The sequence below is a fragment of the Microcebus murinus genome, chromosome X (assembly GCF_040939455.1).
Source record: "Microcebus murinus isolate Inina chromosome X, M.murinus_Inina_mat1.0, whole genome shotgun sequence".
Lineage (NCBI taxonomy): Eukaryota > Metazoa > Chordata > Mammalia > Primates > Cheirogaleidae > Microcebus > Microcebus murinus.
The window spans coordinates 31,631,068-31,644,321 of NC_134136.1; the positions used below are offsets into that span (position 1 = coordinate 31,631,068).

Below are 13,254 nucleotides of genomic sequence, written 5' to 3' on the forward strand. Positions count from 1 at the left end.
GCCCCACCTGAGTCAGAGCTTCAAGTGTGTCCATCCCCCAGACCGTGCGCACTGCACCAATTAGGTGTGTATCTACCCATCCACTCCTCCCCCCTCCCATCTGCCCGACATCCCATGAATGTTACTACTATATATGCACTGAAGTGTTGATCAGTTAATACCAATTTTCTGGTGAGTACATATGGTGCTTGTTTGTCCATTCTTGGGATATTTCACTTAGTAGAATGGGTTCCAGCTCTATCCAGGATAATACAAGAGGTGCTAGATCATCATTGTTCTTTGTGGCTGAGCAGAACTCCATGGTTCTACTCATGGTTATACCACATTTTATTAATCCTCTCATGTATTGATGGGCACTTGAGTTGTTTCCACCTCTTTGCAATTGTGAATTGTGGTGCTATAAACATTCCAGTGCAGATGTCTTTTTTATAGAACGTCTTTTTTTTCCTTTGGGTATATGTCTAGTAATGAGATTGCTGGATCTTATCCCCCATTTTAATAATTATTTATTGGGTTGTGTCGTGTACCAGGCAGTACCAGCAAAAACCTATCTCTCTGGCCAAGATCTCTTTTCTAATCTTTAGCTTCAGAGGCATCTGCTGACTTGACATATCTATGTGGAACAAGATAATAATGACACATTTGTTTATGATTTTGCATACCCAACAAGTTATTTAAGCTTGGAATACCACCATGTAAGAACAAGAAGATGTAGGCCGGGCGCAGTGGCTCACGCCTGTAATCCTAGCACTCTGGGAGGCCGAGGCGGGCAGATTGCTCGAGGTTAGGAGTTTGAAATCAGCCTGAGCAAGAGCAAGACCCCATCTCTACTATAAATAGAAAGAAATTAATTGGCCGACTCATATATATATATATATATATATATATATAGAAAAAATTAGCCGGGCATGGTGGCGCATGCCTGTAGTCCCAGCTACTCGGGAGGCTGAGGCGGCAGGATTGCTTGATCCCAGGAGTTTGAGGTTGCTGTGAGCTAGGCTGACGCCACACCACTCACTCTAGCCTGGACAACAAAGCAGGACTCTGTCTCAAAAAAAATAAATAAGTAAATAACAAGAAGATGTCATAGAACAGGGGGAAAAGATAAGTTTAAAAGGCTAGCAAACATGGGTTTGAGTTTCTGTTCAGCCTCTTAAGAGCAAGTTGACCTTAGAAAATGCACCCAACTTCTCAGAGTTCAATTAGTCCAATTAATTTTATATAAATAAGGGGATTCCCAGCCTAGGCAACATAGCAAAACCCCCATCTCTACAAAATATATTTTAAAAAATAGCCAGGAATAGTAGTGTGTACCTGTAGCCCTAAGGCTGAGGCAGGAGGATTGTTTGAGTCCAGGAGTTTGACGTTACAGTGAAGTATGATCATGCCACTGTACTCCAGTCTGGACAGCAGAGCAAGAACTTGTCATTAAAACAACAACAACAACAACATTTAAAAAAACCAGGATGCTATAAACAGCAGAGGGGTGTTCATGAGTGAAAGACAAATCTTCTATAAAGTAGCCAACACAGAATATCGAGCACAGTGAGGTCAGTGCTCAATCAATATATGCTAGTTTCTTTCTGACTCCCAGCACTCCTCTCCATAAAAAAGAAATGCCCTTGACATACTGTGAATAACAAGACTATCATAGAGAAACATTTGGAAATGTTGCAATAAAGTATCACTCTCCATTATATGTGGGCTTCAGTACCACATCTGTGTGCTAAATTGATGAGTTAGTGAAAATGAAGTTCATTGCACAGTTTCCATGGAAGCACATGGAGTATGGTTTAAGTAAAAACATCATCCTCTTTTTTCATGTGAAAAAGTTAACAACCATTTTTAATGTTCTAGGTTAATTTTGGAGATTATGTACTTTGATCCCCAGCAACACAAGATTTGAAGAGGAAGAAGGTGTTATTAAAACCTTGGCGTGTTAGTGAATGCTGCATCTTGGGTAAGTCACTTCTCCTCTGCTGTACACTCTTGTGATATAAAGTGGAGGAAAATGCCACTCTGGAATATTATGGAACCATGTAAAGAAATGAGCTCACTACCACCCCTAACTACTTTAACAGGCATGGCATAATGCAGACATTAAAGACTTCTACATTGTAGAAATTCAATGCATGGCACCTGTCTTATTTATTCTTTACTAAATTTCGGTAAGGCATGGCAGGAAATCTGGAGGAATATTTTTTTAAAAGTCACATGGGGCCAGGTGTGGTGGCTCATGCCTGTCATCCTAGCACTCTGGGAGGCCGAGGCAGGCAGATCGCTCAAGGTCAGGAGTTCAAAATCAGCCTGAGCAAGAGCAAGACCCTGTCTCTACTAAGAATAGAAAGAAATTAATTGGCCAGCTAAAAATATATAGAAAAATTAGCTGGGCATGGTGGCACATGCCTGTAGTCCCAGTTACTTGGGAGGTTGAGGCAGGAGGATTGCTTGAGCCCAGGAGTTTGAGGTTGCTGTGAGCTAGGCTGATGCCACAGCACTCTAGCCAGGGCAACAGAGTGAGACTCTGTCTCAAAAAAAATAATAAAATAAATTTCCTGAAGTCTTTGCTAATGAAAAAAAAAAAAAATAAAAAAAAAAATAAAATAAATAAATAAATAGATAGATAGATAAATAAATAAAAGTCACACAGGGAAAAATCACCATATAAAAAGGCTTTTTATTGAACTAAGAGAAGAGTCACCTTTACTGAGTGCCTCTTCTGTGATCTTATTTTTTCCTCCTAATGCTCCTGTGAGCTTGGAAATATGACTTATATCCTCCAGCTGAAGAAGCAAAGGATCCAAGATGTTAGGTGCCTGAAAACTTTTTTGTTTTTTTGAAAATAGAATCTGTCCCTTTTGTATTATGGAGACAAACACATCCCAATGACACTTAGGCCTTCTTCAAGGAACTCTGAAAAGATGGATAGGCTAATGGGTGTATACACATATAGATATTCTCTCTCTCTCTCTCTCTCTCTCTCTCTCCCCCCCACCCCCCTCCCCCAATCTCCCTCCCTCCCCCTCTCCCCCTCTCCCTCTCCCCCTCTCCCTCTCCCCCTCTCCCTCTCTCCCTCTCTCCTTCTCTCCCTCCCTCTCTCTCTCTCTCACACACACACAGACACACACTTTCAGCATGCTTTACTTTTATGTTAATGGATATAGAAAAGGATAACAATTAGGTGTACTTTCTTGATTTTGGAGGCTTTCACATAGTTTACAGGTAAGACTTTGAATTGTGGGATGGGCTGAGAAAAAAATAACATAATCTCATTTGTAGGTTCATTAGTTCAAATTATTCAGTTATTTTCTCCCCAAATTAGTTAATTTGTATTCATGCTTTGGAAGATAGTGGCGTTTCAAACTATATGCACACAAAACATACAATACATAACTCCTCCCTCAAAGCTTCAGAACTTAGAAAATATTATCAATATGCATATTTCTCTTCCTGACAATTATTTAAATTAAGTTCTGTTTGGAGAAGGTTAAAAGACTTAGATTGTTTTACCCTTCTCAGTTTATTCAAGTTGACAGACATGCCAAGGGCTGCATTGGAAGACCCATGTTTCTGGAGTATCTCGTGGGTGTTTCTGAAGTGTGCAGGAGGGAGGCTGATATGTTTATCTCCTCCTACCTTGTCCTTCCTCCATTCTCCAGCTCTAGTTTCCCAGCCTAGGTGCTCTGTTGGCCCAGACTGCTGTGAACCTCTGGCCTCTACCTGCAAAAGGACACACATCTGGCTGATTTTCTTCCTCTCTCTTTTCCTTCCTTGGCACATAGTAGTTTCCTCACCTCCTTGGAGTAATGAATTCATGAGGCCTTGGAAACTTACCATCTTGACCCAGGGCTGCTTAAACAAAGGTGCAGATCAGAGTCATTTGGACACATGTTTCAAACCATTATGGGAATCCTCTCCTTGCTTTAGGGAAATTCTTCATTGTTAGGTTACTTCAAAATTTTGATATCTAGAAATTAGTGGAGCTTCTGTTTTTTCTCACCTTGTTATTACTTTGTAAAATTATCTAATAAATATATTCAATAGCAACAAAACAACACATCAAGAACAATTTTTTAAAAACAAGTACACAGGCCGGGCGCGGTGGCTCACGCCTGTAATCCTAGCTCTCTGGGAGGCCGAGGCGGGCGGATTGCTCAAGGTCAGGAGTTCGAAACCAGCCTGAGCGAGACCCCGTCTCTACCAAAAATAGAAATAAATTAATTGACCAACTAAAAATATATATACAAAAAATGAGCCGGGCGTGGTGGTGCATGCCTGTAGTCCCAGCTACTCGGGAGGCTGAGGCAGGAGGATCGCTGAGCCCCAGAGATTGAGGTTGCTGTGAGCGAGGCTGATGCCACGGCACTCACTCTAGCCCCGGCAACAAAGTGAGACTCTGTCTCAAAAAAAAAAAAAAAAAAACAAGTACACAGGCCAGGCACGGTGGCTCACGCCTGTAATTCTAGCACCTCTCTGGGAGGCTGAGGCGGGCGGATTGCTTGAGGTCAGGAGTTAAAAACCAGCCTGAGCAAGAGCGAGACCCCGTCTCTACTATAAATAGAAAGAAACTAATTGGCCAACTCATATATATATATAGAAAAAACTAGCCAGGCATGGTGGCGCATGCCTGTAGTCCCAGCTACTTGGGAGGCTGAGGCAGCAGGATCGCTTGAGCCCAGGAGTTTGAGGTTGCTGTGAGCTAGGCTGACACCACAGCACTCACTCTAGCCTGGACAACAAAGTGAGACTCTGTCTCAAAAAAAAAAAAAAAAAAAACAGTACACAGATTCCTTCTGTAGTCTGGGGTATGGTATAGGAATTTGCATTTATTAAGAGTCACCTCAGGCAATTCTTAAAGTCAGTTAAGTCAGGCAAACCCTAACATGGGGTGGTATCAAAACATTCACTTAGTGATCTGCCTAATAAATATTTATTTAATTTTCAGTTCTTCACATATAAAATTTATCTTACATATCATTTAATTGCTATTATATTTATCAATTGCTTGTTTTTAAATTTTTCAAACAATATAAACATTGGTGGCCGGGCATGGTGGCTCACGCCTATAATCCTAGCACTCTGGGAGGCTGAGGCGGGCGGATTGCTCAAGGTCAGGAGTTTGAAACCAGCCTGAGCAAGAGCGAGACCCCGTCTCTACTATAAATAAAAAAAAAGAAATTAATTGGCCAACTAATATATATAGAAAAAAATTAGCCAGGCATGGTGGCGCATGCCTGTAGTCCCAGCTACTTGGGAGGCTGAGGCAGGAGGATTGCTTGAGCCCAGGAGTTTGAGGTTACTGTGAGCTAGGCTGACGCCACAGCACTCACTCTAGCCTGGGCAACAAAGCAAGACTCTGTCTTAAAAAAAAAAAAAAAAATATATATATATATATATATACATTGGTAATGTAAGAAGTAAAACAGTTTAGTGTATAGCTTTATTTTTTTGTGTACGTAGCAAAATACACATTATTTTTATATTTTTAGTGAAATTATGCTGCATATGGTTCCTTACTTGCTTTTTTCACTTTAAATATATGATGTATGTGTGTGTGTGTGTGTATGTATATATAGCTTCTAAGTAGAATATTTCTTATAAAAACAACTATTGTTCACTAACCTTGAAACCCTTAGGGGGTGAGAGTTTTTCTAATTCTGAAACTTTTGATACTCTTCTTTTCATGGTCATTAAAGATTTTTTGCCGTGTTTATTTCAACTTGAAACATTTTTCATATGATAACAGAAGTCCTAAAACAATGGTGATTGTGAAAATTATCAATGCTTTAAAATATGTAGCAGTTAATGTAACATATCCAGCTCAAAGCTTGGCAAGATTTTCTTAAAGAAAAAATGTTGTTCCTCCCCTTTGAAAGCCAGTTCATCTTAGTAATGTCAGGATGAATGATTTAAGATTTTTCTTCCAGCTAAAGCAGAAACAAAAATGAATGTGATAGTTTTCCTAAATCTTAAATACAGTGCAAAAGAGTGTCTGCTATGTTAACATGTCCATCACTCAGATTCACACATAATTTATATATGTACATAGAAGCACCTCATTTATTTTAATGGCTACAGAGCATTCACTGTATCAGTATACCAAAAGTTAGTTAAAGGCAAGTGGTTTCTTATATGGTTTGGAAATGAGAGTGGTCTATACCTCACAGGAAAGAATTGACACTCCAAAATGCCAACCTTGCATCTGTTGAAAAACATTGGGAGTTTTGTGTTCTTAAAAAATTACACAATCATCAACATCACTCTCACCAAGCCCCATGAATATTATTTGCCTTCCAGAAAGATTGTGAAATTTAAGACTCCAATAGTGTATTTCAGTGCGTGTTTGCCCACACTCTCACCAACAGTTATTTTAAAATACAGTATGACAAAGATATACATGTGTGTAATAAAGTGTAGAGAATAATTTTACAGACACGAAAGTACTCATTACACAGATTTATCACTTGCTGATATTTAGTATTCTTTCTTTGAAGTCCTCAGACTGCCTGTAGCAAAACAATGTACTAGAAAAACGATTGACATACTATGGATACACAGAGCACAGGAAGGTTCCAGGCAAAGGTGGGACTGGATGTTGTCAGCAAAGCTTCAAGGAGGCGCCATTTGAGCTGAGAAAAGCTAAGTAGGGACTTAATATGGAAGGAAAGGTCTCCAGGGGGCATTCCAGGTCTGTCTCATGGTACAGAAGACAGAATGTGCACAGGCATACTTTATGGTTATGGTAATAAAGTATTGCTGGAGTGTAGGCTGCTTGAATGGATAAAATGAGAAATGATGGAGAGAGGACTAGCCAAGTCTCTGAGAGCCTCAAACATAGTGTCAGGGAATCAAGATATTATCCTATAAATTGATTGTTGCTGAACCTGGCTGAGCATCAAGACTCCTATGTTTTTTTTTGTTGTTGTTGTTTTTTTTTTTTTTTTTTTTTTGAAACCTTAAAATTTGTACAGACTCCTATGTTTTGTGTTTGCTTGCTTATTTGTTTGTTTAGTTAGTTTTAGTGTCAGGGACGAGGAGGGGACTGAATGTCAAGATCTGAGCTGGAGGCTGGGCGCGGTGGCTCACGCCTGTAATCCTAGCTCTCTGGGAGGCCGAGGCGGGCGGATTGCTCAAGGTCAGGAGTTCGAAACCAACCTGAGAAAGAGCAAGACCCGTCTCTACTATAAATAGAAAGAAATTAATTGGCCAACTAATATAGAGAGAAAAAATTAGCTGGGCATGGTGGCACATGACTGTAGTCCCAGCTACTCGGGAGGCTGAGGATCACTTGAGCCCAGGAGTTGGAGGTTGCTATGAACTAGGCTGATGCCACAGCACTCTCTCTAGCCTGGGCACCAAAGTGAGACTCTGTCTCAAAAAACAAAGATCTGAGCTAGAATCTTCCAAGGTAACTTTCTAAGCTATCATTAGGCCTGGGCAGTCCATGCCTATAGTTTCTGTCCTGGGATGCTTAACTGTCACTTTTAGACTTGGGATCCAAATGTGAGGGGATTTACATGTTTTACCTGACGTTTCCACAGACCTGTGCAGAAGAAGGTGTGCACCATTCTCACCAGGAAATTTCCACTTGCCTGGTAAAGTAAAAATCCTTAGCCAAACTCTTAATCTCTCAGAAATGTGGGGTATCAGGGCCGTATAGGGCCTAGGTCCATCAGCCTTAGTTTTCATGAACACCGCCATATAACCACAAGCCCAATACAGATATAGGATATTACCAGCATCCCAGAGGACTCTTTCATGTGTCCCAGCCATAATCACTCCATACAAAGTTCACTACTATTCTCATTGCCATAGATTAGTTTTGCCTATTTTTGATCTTCATAAAAAAGGAATCATACTCTGATTCTGAATTCTTTTGTGTCTGGCTTCTTCATGTCTGGGAGAATGATTCAGGTTACCACATTTAGCAACAGTTTGTTCATTTTCATTGCTCTATAGTATTCCATTCTTTGATTTTTTTTTTTTTTAACCAATCTTAATTCATCTATTCTTATTGATAGATAGTTTCATGGCTTTCAACCTTGGGTTGTTATGAATACTGCTGCTATGAACAGTTTTGTTCATATATTTTGGTACACATATAAATTAATTGCTGTTAAGTGTATATGCTTATGGATGCAATTGGTAGGCTTATTAAGTGTGTGCAAGTTCAACCTTAGTAGGTACTACCTAACAGTTTTTCAAAAGGGTAGTATAAATTTACACTCCTACCAGCAGTGTATGAAAGTTCTATTTACTCCACATTTTCACCAACAGTTGATATTGCTAGTTAGTTTTAATTTCAGCCATGCTAGAAGGTATTGTATTACACTGTGGTTTTAGTTTGGATTTTCTTTTTTTTTTTTTTTCATTATATAAGGATGATTTATTTACATGTTAGGGTGATTCAAAAGATACAACATAGTCTGTGCCTATAACATTTTCAGATTTGTCTCTGATAGCTTGGTGCTATGAAGAAAGGAGTAAGAGTGGTTATGAGGGGAGGAAAGAGGGAGAAAATATTCTTATAATAAATGTTGGTAAAATAAAGAGAAATAATCACTTAACAATATAAAAACTTCCTATTGTTTTAACACAACCTGGTGGTGATAAATTTTAGGTACAGTAAATGTCAGAAAAATCAATAAAATGTTCTCATTACTTTAAGAACCTGTAGTATGGTAATATCATTTTTCCAATTCAGAAATCTAAATACACTAGTTCAGAGCAACTAGAAAAAATAACATGGCTTTTGACACTGCCACAAAAGGAGTTAGCCAAAAGCAATTGGAAAATTACATGATTAAGTAGACCGAATTTGTACACATTATTCTTTAAGTAAACATCAGGAAGTAAAATAAACACATAACCCTCTCTCCCCTCATCAAATTCTTTTTTTAAAACCTAATATTGGAACCCCAATGAACAAAGTACAAAAATCTCTTTATGACTACACATTACAGCATAAATCATGTTTTATTTCATTTCTTCAGCATCTTTCCCTCCAACACTCATCTAGCTCCTATAGCAACTACTTTGTTGGATCAAATTAAGAAGAGTCCAGAAAAAAAAGGGCTTTATATGAGTGGTCACTAGTTATTGTTAAGTTCTTATTCTTTACAACAAAAAATGTGTGTATATTGCTAGAGCTGAATGGCATTTGAATGGCAATGCAGTCTTCCACATGTACCAAAGTTTATTAAGAAAGCCCTGGAAACCAGATCTCTCTCTTATTTAAAATGTTAACAGTGAATTTTTTTTTTGTTTGTTTGTTTTTGGGATGGGTTCTCACTCTATCGCCCAGACTGGTCTGGAACTCCTGGGCTGAAGCAGTCCTTCCACTTCAGCCTCCTGAGTAGCTGGGAATGCCCAGCAAAAATGACATTCTTTTAGAAACAAAAAAAAAAAACAAATACAATTTGACATTACCATAAAATGGTTTTGCTCTAGCTCTTCTGTTTTATACCTTTCCCTCCCATATTAAATTGTAAGTACTTAAGAATCTATTAAACACTGACCTTCCCAATATATTTAGGAAGGTATGATTTATTAAGTATAAAATAGTGCAGATAGTTAAATGCTAAAAGAGCCCAAGAAAATTTTCCTACAGGGTAACTACAAAAATGCTTTTTATGCTCCATTTGTTCTGTCCTGTAGGTGTTTACATAACCCATTTCTCTTGTTCATTACATAGTACTCATTACACACAGACTCCTATGTGCTCCCTGAACTCATATGAAGTAGAGAACATAGTCAATGATTTGAGTTATGATTTTCTCCATTCTCCTAAGGATGGTCCATAATTAGTAGCATTCTAGATGCCATGGGGAATTAGGGCTGAATTCTCTTCTGAAAACCTAATTGAGAAAGACTGTGACAGACACTAGCACACCTCCTCTTCTTGTCCCCTATGGCCAAACTACTATGACCTCAAACCCATGGTATCTATTTTACTAATGGATGACAGACTTTGTATTCACATCCATAAGTAAAAGTTATTTGAAAATGCCAAACTTTTACATATTTAAACCTCATGTTTCCTCTTAAGCTGTTTTTCTCTTCAGTTACTACCTTTGTCAACCTCAGTATATAACAAGTCATCTTTTTGTGACTTTTTACTTATTTTCCATCCACAAACAACAAAAATCTTCCAAGTCTTTCTGGAGATCCAGAATCTACAATTTCTAAATATTTTGCATAACATATAAAGTACATATAAATTCTTAGTTATCCTATAACTGTGAAATGATGAAAATGAATTATTCTATTCAAACAGGTGATATGGATTTTGACAATCTTCGCTTGACTCTCCTAAGAGGATAAACAAATGCTAAGGAAAGATGGCTTCCAACTACAGTGAGGTTTCTGTGGTATGTGATAGGTAGAAAAGGTACATTTTACTGAGCCTTAACAAATAATTTAAGAGAATCTTATTCCATACTATATAGATCTTTTTCATTACCCTGCAACATAATTTGAAACTGAAGATTTTTCTCCTTGCTAACACTGAGAAACAACAATTTGTTTAGCTTATGTAGTCATGACCTTTTTCCTCTTAAAGTAAGGGAATGATTCTAAAACAAGAACATCTGAAACAGTTGGAAAAAACTATCCCAACACATCAACACACTGGAACAGCAGTCACACTACACTCTACTACAGACAATGGGTTGGCAAACTTTTCGGTAAAGAGCCAGATGGTAAATATTTTAGGCTTTGCAGGCTACATACAGTCTCTGTAGCAACTACTCTGTCATTGCTAGCACAATGACACAGACAATAAGAATGAGCATGACTGTGTTCCCATAAAACTTTATTTATGGACACTAAATGTTCACATTCATTTTCATGTAAAAGTCTTTTTTTAAAAAACCATTTAAAATTATAAACACAATTCTTAACAAAGAGGCCACAAAAAGCAGGCAGTAGGCTGGATTTGGCTCAGAAGCTATAGTTGGCTGTCTCTTATATAGGCTTTTATATGTTATGCAAAATGTTTCAAATTCCAGAGACTTTGGAGACTTTTCTTTTTTAGATTTCTCATTTTAAAATTTGTACAACACTAGCTCTCTTTCTGGATAAATACATGAGAGAGAGAAAATAATTTTTAAAAAATACAATTCCTTATTTTAAAAAAAAAAGAAAGAAGCCGTAAGATGAATGTCACCTTTAAAACATATAATTCAGAAACAGGTAAAATTAAAGATTAAAATTTTTATTCTATGCAATATAAAATGATATGCATAGATTTGGTACATAATTTTTTAGTTTTTACTTTAGCAAAAAGACAACAAGAAAAAGATTTGTAAATCTCAGTCCCTTTTATAAAAAGTTGCAACTGAAACTAGCAATCACTTCTATGTACAATCATCAACTCTGAGCATAATATGAATTATACCTGGGAATTGTAATTTACCTTGATGAGTTCTGGCTACTTTTTAAAAAGTGCACAATTATATCATAGAACACTGTGGCTTCTATAATATGTGACAATTTTAAAAAGGAAATTCCTGCCTCTATAATATAAGGAAACAAGAATACTCATTTCCATAGTTGTCATCTAGTATATAAAAACTTCACAGTCTGATTTACCTTTATCAAAGGTAAAACAATTCACTGCTACATTTGCATGGATTCTTTTGATCCTCAGTAGTTCCTAAACACAAAATAAATTTTGCATAAACTTTTATCTGTTTGGTTTTCCAAAGCAAGATACTAATATAAAATGTGTTAAACCAGCAGAAGTCCATTGGCTAAAGAAAAAGAATTGAATATAAAATGTTTACCAACTTTATCCTTTCTAATTTTACAACAGCTTCAAGTATTGAGACCTAATTGGTTTCTTATGCCTATCCATCACGAACACAACTCAGTCTTCTACTTTAAAACTTCTCAGTGTCATCTTTTGCCTGTTCCTTCACATAGCGACGTATAAGATCATCTCGTCCAACTTCCATCATTTGTTCTTCCCAAGATTTCATTTCATTATAATAACGAATTTTATCATCTTTAGCAAGTTGAATATATACTTGCTTTTCAGAACTAGACAAATTTTTCCAGTTTTCATTTATACTCTTTAGCTTTGCCTGTGATGAACTATCCTTAGCTTCTTGGAAGCTTTCAGATACAAAAATGTTATATGCTGAGCGAGGTCTTTTTGGTTTTCCGAGCATTGTTAACTCTCTCTTTTTATTAATGATTTCTTTTTTAAACGTTTTTGAATGATTTCTTTTTCCAAAGATAACACCTGACTTGGAGTTAGTTGTTCTTGAATTCTATTTACCTCTTCTTTGTATGCCTGCCAGTCTGCCCTGTAAGCATCTTCATATATTTTTTTCTCTGAATCAGGAAGGTCCCTCCATACTTCAGCAATTTTTTTAATTAGTTCTGTATTTTTCGCATCTGGGTTCCGAGCTTTATATATGGGTAGCTGTTCTTTAGAAAATCGAAGGTATGAGGTCAAAGGTTTCTTTGGGTAACTAGCCAAGGCGGATGAAAACCATTTCGGTATATACACAAAACTGAAGGGTAAGCGCAGCCGGCGCACAGCTCCGCTCCGGACCTCCCCAGGGCACTCAGCACGCCCCACGTGCTCCGGAGAGGCGCCATCGCACCGCCGCTCACGGCAGTGACCCAGCCCCAATCTCGTGGAGCCTCCTGGCACAACAGAACAGTCCCAACAATGACAACTCGAACCCTCGTGCGACTCTCCAGAATTTGTTATCATGCCCGCCACTCGCGAGGCACTCTGGATTTTCTTAATGAATAATGATGTTGAGCAACTTTTTATTTGCTAAGTAGTCATTTGGATAAAGTAAGGTTATACCTTTTTCTCACAACATAATTCTATTTGGCTAAAACATATGTAATTTATGTATTACGTATGTGTGTGTACATATATATATATAAAGAGTAATGAATGTGACTATTAGTATTGGCAATATTTATTGAGCATTTGCTCTGTGACAGGCATTTCTAAAATGTCTTATATGAACTCATTTTATCCTTACAACAGCTTCATATGGTACATTTTTTTAAAACCAATGAAGAAACACAAATGCATAAATATTAATATCATACCTATTTTATTATATTTGTTGTCAATGAGTAGTGGTATTCTTATTTATATGCATTCTCTTTTTTATATTTGATCAACATATAAAACATTACCAGTACTACCAGAGGAGGACTCCCTCCATATGTAAAAGGGTAAAAAATTTTACTTCCCAGTGGTTATTAGAATTTCTCTTAGGA

General features: G+C 37.5%; 1 pseudogene; it reads right to left on the bottom strand.

The window, feature by feature from the left end:
• Positions 1-11,777: 11,777 nt before the first annotated feature.
• Positions 11,778-12,746, bottom strand: LOC142865851 (transcription factor A, mitochondrial pseudogene; annotated as a pseudogene).
• Between the last annotated feature and the right edge of the window lie 508 nt (positions 12,747-13,254).